Raw genomic sequence first — 6307 nt, 5'->3', positions numbered from 1 at the left:
TGAATAAAAACTGTAATACTCTGATCTGAATAAAAATTGTAATACTCGTTTGATAAATATCTGTCTACATCTGTATATACTGTAAATCATGATATGTGCTGGGAAAAACTATATGAATTCTATATCAAGTAAACATCCACTCAGGCCACACAATTATTAAAACTCATAATCTACAAAACTGGATAATAAAATGGTATAAATATAAATATACATAAAATTTCTAGTATCTCTGCTAAAATTTCCCAGCATAGCATATTTCCCTTACCTAGTTTCTGAAAAGCCCTTTTTTTGTATCTTGTCCCATACTCGCAGCGTTCCCCACTTAACACCCTGAAAACCACATCTCCCAGAACAAAACATCAGTATTTTTTTATATACTACATTTCTTATAACTGTGAAAAAGGCAAACACCAAATAAAACGCCTTACCATGAGATTGGGATGAAATTCAAACCAGTCCCACCAACGATCTGCTCCAGTAGACTTGCAAAGAACTTTCCCAATAGCGTCGTGGTGGCCTTGGATTGTCAAACTGGCGAGAATTCGGCCTAAAAACTTAGAGAGATGGGGAAGGGAACGAAGTGAGGAGAGAGAGAGAGAGAGAGAGAGAGAGAGAGAGAGTGTGTGTGTGTGTGTGTTTTGTGGGTGAAATTTCAGTTGAAAATGAAGTTTAGGCTACTTATACACTGGCCTTCGTCGATGAGTCACGTCACTTCGTCTACGAGGTCAAGAAGGAAGTTTGTCGATGAATGCCTACTCCTTGTCAATGAAACTCAGAACATGGAAAATAGCCTCTCGGTATCTTCTCATCGACGAGACATGTCCTCGTCGATGAGACCCTTATATGTGCTCGTCGACGAACCCCCTGTTTTTAGGGGGTTCGTCGACGAGACCCTGTTTAATTCTTCCCAATTTTAATTATTTTTATCTCCTTCTCTTATTATTAAATTATGAAAATTATCCAAGTTTCTACAATCTTAGTGTCTTCTTTCTGGATATAATTGAATTATAATGTGTATTTTGAAATTTGTGCATTTTGCTCTTGTGTTTATCATCATCAAAAAGGGGGAGATTGTTGACTTTTGAGTCTAATCCCATTTTGATAATGAAAAAGTACAATTATCTTATCTGTGCATTGATTCTTTTTAACAGAATCATTATTTAACACGCACGGATGATACGAATGCTATGGAATCCATGAGAAACTTGAAGCGCATACGACCTAACATATTCCATGAAATTAAAAGAGCAAAAGGATGAAGATACCCCAAATTTTCAATTGTAATTTGTGTTTAGTGCCACTTGTATTTACATATTGTCGACCTTATTGGTCATATCTCATTTTGATTATGACAAATACTCTGATATTTAATGGTTGATGAGTTTGTGTGCAGGACTAATCGGAAGTATCATATGGTGCAAGCACATGAACTTAAAAAAAACGAAGAGTCAAAATGTTTATTCATTGTAATTCATATTTATCATTTTGGGCCTGTAATAGTAATATAGGAAAATGGTCTGTAATAATTAATGCATTACATGCATGATAGGGTTGGTAAGCTCAAGACCATAGATGGACCTTAGGGAAAGGTCGACCGATGCCAGATTTTTGGGTTTAATTCTCAAGTACTTTAGACTATCTTTATGACCCACAAATTTGCATGAAAATGTTCCCTAATGCATTAAAAATAAACATCATATGAATAGGGTGAATGTAGAAGGGAGTTGGAACCGAAATGCATTAAAACTGCATATTCGGTCGATCGAACTTTCACAGTGTAAATCATTCGGTCATCTGAACCGGTCAAGCGGTCAACATTTTGACCATAGCTCGGTCGACTGTACTGAATCAAGTTCATATGACCTGGTCGATCGAACTCCCACTAAGTCAACGTTTGACTTCTCGGTTGATTAAAGAAATTTAAATGGGCAATGCCCTGGTCGACCGAACCCATACGTGGGAGAATCCAACGCCCTGGTTGACCGAACTTTATAGTTCAAAATCACTTGGTCTATCGAACCACGCTAAAATGGAAAAATCGCCTTGGAACCCCTAGTCTGGTTGACCGAACCTTCAGTTCAAATTTCGCTCGGTCGACCAAACTTCTTCACCTGGTCAACTGAACCTCAAGTCCAGTCGACCAGTGCTCTCAGGTTGGAAATTTTTTTTTTTACCGCAATTAAATTTTTTAAATAGGGTTAATGGTGTTAAAATGTTTTTAAACATTCCTAATAATACCCTACATATCCTGAACGGTTATATATCCCTTCATTTGCAAAAAATTAGTATGAGGTTAGCAATAATAATTAGCAAATATCCTCTGATTTTCAAAAAGCCAAAATCTCATATTCAAGCCATATACTACTTCTCTTACTCTTTCATATTGCAAATACTTCTTTATAAGGGAATTCTTGTGTTTTATCTCATCAAGCTTAAACTCTCTCTTGGTTGGTATGATTGAGATTTATTTTTTATAGAGAGTAAGCTTCTAGTTTTTCTAGGGGGCTTCGTAAATAAGCCTTCCATAGAAAAACTTCTTAGGGCTTTTGAGTTTTGCATTTTCATTGCAATACTCAAGAGTTCATATTGTATTTTGGTTGTGAAATAATATTTTACAAATCAATTTCAAATATCTTTTGTGGTTCATTTTGAGAAAAATATTTGTTGAAGGTATTTGAAGTGTGTTTGAAGATAAATACTATTTTACAAACCGATTTCAAATATCTTTTGTGATTTATTTTGAGAAAAATATTTTGAGATATTTGTTAGCGTGTTGAAGATCTTTGTTACTATACCTTTTGATTGAGATTATCATTTTATTACAAATGTCAAATAAATATTTTACAAACTATTTTTGAATATCTCTTGTGGTTTATATTGAGAAAAATTATTTGTTGAGATATTTGAAGTGTGCTTGTGATCTCTGTTTGTGCATTGTGTTTGAAATCATTATTTGACACAAATATCATATCATTTACACTCTCACACACTGATTGCAATATTTGCATAATTATTTGAGAGTAGACACTTAGACTATACTGAGCTTATCAAATCCTATCTGTTGGTAGTGCATTGATTATACTGTGCGTATTGTAGTACATATCTGCTTAGTAGAGAAGTACATTTGTTGTACACAAATTTTATTGAGAAATCTATTGTATTTCAAGCGTGGCCTGAGGGGGCGGTAATCTAGCCCGGAAGGATTATGCAGGTTGAGGTTAGCCTTGTGTTAATTGACTTGGTTGTAAAGGTTGAGGTCAGCCCTGTGCTAATTGACTTGGTTGTTTAGGTGCTGCTCCACCCGTTAAGTGAGCCTATAGTGGTAATCCTTGTGCTTGTTAGCCAAGGTGGGGACGTAGGCAATTTGCCAAACCTCGATAACATTTCTGGGTGTCGTTTCCTTTACTGCTTTATTATGCATGTTTGGTTAAATTTCTATTACAGTTTAAATTTCATTGTATATTTACATTGATTTATGTTACATGCACTAGATTGACCTCAGTCTTGTGTAATACTGTTGTTAGTAGATTGACCTAGGGGATAAAATTTTTAAATACCAATTCACACCCCCCCCCCCGGTCTTGGGATTGCACCAAAGCTAACAATTGGTATCAGAACCTTGTAACTTAGACTTAAACATTATTTAGTAAAAGATCATGATGGCTCGTGTTAGTGCATCCCCTTCATGTGAGGGAAGATTGGTCACACACCCACCAGCATTTTGTGGTGATAACTATGCTATATGGAAATTCAGAATGACTGTGTGTGTGAAAGCCTTAAATTGAAAATTTTAAAGTCATTGATTAGGGTGATTGTGTGCCTATGAAATCTACTAGGTGTACTGATTTTCCTAAATCTGAGTGTGAACTGAATGATCATAATAGGAACTTAGTGCAGGTAAATTTTGATGCCATGAATACCTTATTGCATGCTTTAGATTCTAATATTTTATGTGTGGTTATGGCGTGTAGCAATGCTAAGCAGATCTGGGATGAACTTGAGAGGAGAGATGGAGCATCCATGCAAAAGGGAGTCATCTCTCCTTACAACTCAAGCTCCACTGAACTTGAGGGAGGTAACCATTGTTTTTTTGCTTTAACTGATAATGAGGTTGTCTCTATTCCTTATGCTTTAGTAGACAAATCGGAAAATGATTTATATGCTAAATTGAATGATATGTCTGATTGTGAATCATATGAAAGTACTGATAGTGAAAGCATGCCAACTTATGAGGAATTGCAAATTGAATATGTTAGAACTCATAAGTCTCTTGTTAAAACACTTAAATGCTACAATGTTTTGAAAAACAATAATGAGGCATCATTGAAAGAACTTGAATCACAAATTCTTGTTAATAAAGAAAAGAATTTGAAAATCACGAATTTGGAAAATAAAAATGCTATGCTGCAAAAAGATCTTAAAGATGCAAGATCCCAACTTACATTTGAAAATGAAAAGAATCTTCATATCCTTGATCTTGAAAATAAAGCAAATAATATGACTAAATAATTTATGAAACTTCAGAATGTTTGCAAAGGTCTAGAGAACTTGAAAATTCAAGATCTAGAAAAGAAAATAGAAGACTAGTCAAAGATCATCCATACATTCACTAGAGGTAAAGAAAATTTTAACAAACTCTTAGGTTCACAAAAGCTGACCTTAGACAAAGAAGGTATAGGTTTTAATGGAATTGAAAATAAGAAAAGGAAGAACCTATACATGGGGTACTTTGTAAAAGAATCGAAACATTATGCTAGTACCTCCTCCAGTCCATACACTCACACCACATGTATCTTATATAAAAAGAAGGGGCACGTAAAATTTGATTGCCCGTCTAAAAGAAAAGGTGTGAAACCAAAATGAGTATGTAAAGTCAAAGAATCACCAACTCCTAACCCATCAAGAATAAAAGATAAAAAAAAAAATGGTATGGGTTGTTAAGAAAACAAACCCCTTGAAATTCAAGGAAGAATTTACTCAAATAAGATTTACGTGATCACAGAATTCTTCCTTAGCATTTAGGATTAGCCATAGGGGGTGGTGTTGACTAAAGGCTTAGGAAGTGGTTCCAGTTGAAAATATAAAATCATAGTATATGTCCACTATTTAAAATTTTACATACTAAGTATTTTGAAAAATCAAGTCAATACGGAAATTTAAGCAAAATAATCAATCTAAACTTAATGCTTATATTCCTTGGTTGAAATATGAAATTATTGGCTACTTGAATAAAAATCTACTTCCAAATGGACATGACATGTTTGCCTTGTATTTAATTTCAAATTGCTTAACTCACGCTTAAATATGAACATATAAAATTAAGCATACTCTGTCCATTGCATAAGCTTTAGTTTTTGGGAAATGAAGTCATCACTCTAGGCTTGAAGCACTATTGATCATAAATTCCAAATATTTCTGGTGCTTATTAAAAGACATCATTCCATAATCAAAATTAGAGGCAACCACTAAGGGATTCTAGTTTCACTGATTAATCAAAAAAAAAAAAAAAAATCCCTTTTATGCTTAAAATATAAAAATCTTCTAATTTTGGTTCACCGTATCCTCCACAGGGAATCTTTACCAACCACGATCACATTCGGTAAAGTTTTCATCCTATTCCATAGTCTGTATCCTTACTCAAAATAGTGATCATACTTAAAGGATACTTTCCAATCACCAAAGAGCTACAGTCAAAATTCGTATACTTTAGAGCTCTTTGCTAAAACAGTTAGGACAATATCTTTAGAATTCCTATCCTGAAAAATGTCCTGCCAATTTTAAATACTCTTATGAACATAATAGAAATTTACTTATTAAGAGTATTTCAATTTTCCTCTGAGCTTTCAAAATTTATATAAAATCATTTCGGGTTTCATCCACATGAATTAAGTTAAATGGCTAAAATGATTAATATAGGTTTCAATTTGTATGATAGAACAAAATTCAAAGAAACCTATGCATGACCGATAAGAAAGACAAGCCATTTGAACTTGTGCCTCTCACACGCATTGAAATTCATATCAATAGAGGCAATATAGGCTTAGAACTCTCAAAGAAATAATCATTGTGACTTTTTGGTCCAATAAGCCTAAAGCATTCATGCCAAGTCTAAATTCATTGAAAATCATAATAACCTTGGCTAAAGAAAGTTGATAATTAAGAAAGGACATAAATTGAATAAGTGCATAACTTAGGGGGAGCATTTCTCCTTATGAATATATATACATTAAATGCTCTCATGATTTTTATCTTTTATGCCCATATGCCTTCATATGAAAAACACTTAATTCCTACTATTCATTATGCA

This window comes from Malania oleifera, chromosome 2 (assembly GCF_029873635.1).
Source record: "Malania oleifera isolate guangnan ecotype guangnan chromosome 2, ASM2987363v1, whole genome shotgun sequence".
Taxonomy (NCBI): Eukaryota; Viridiplantae; Streptophyta; class Magnoliopsida; order Santalales; family Ximeniaceae; genus Malania; species Malania oleifera.
Note: the sequence above shows the minus strand (reverse complement) of the source record.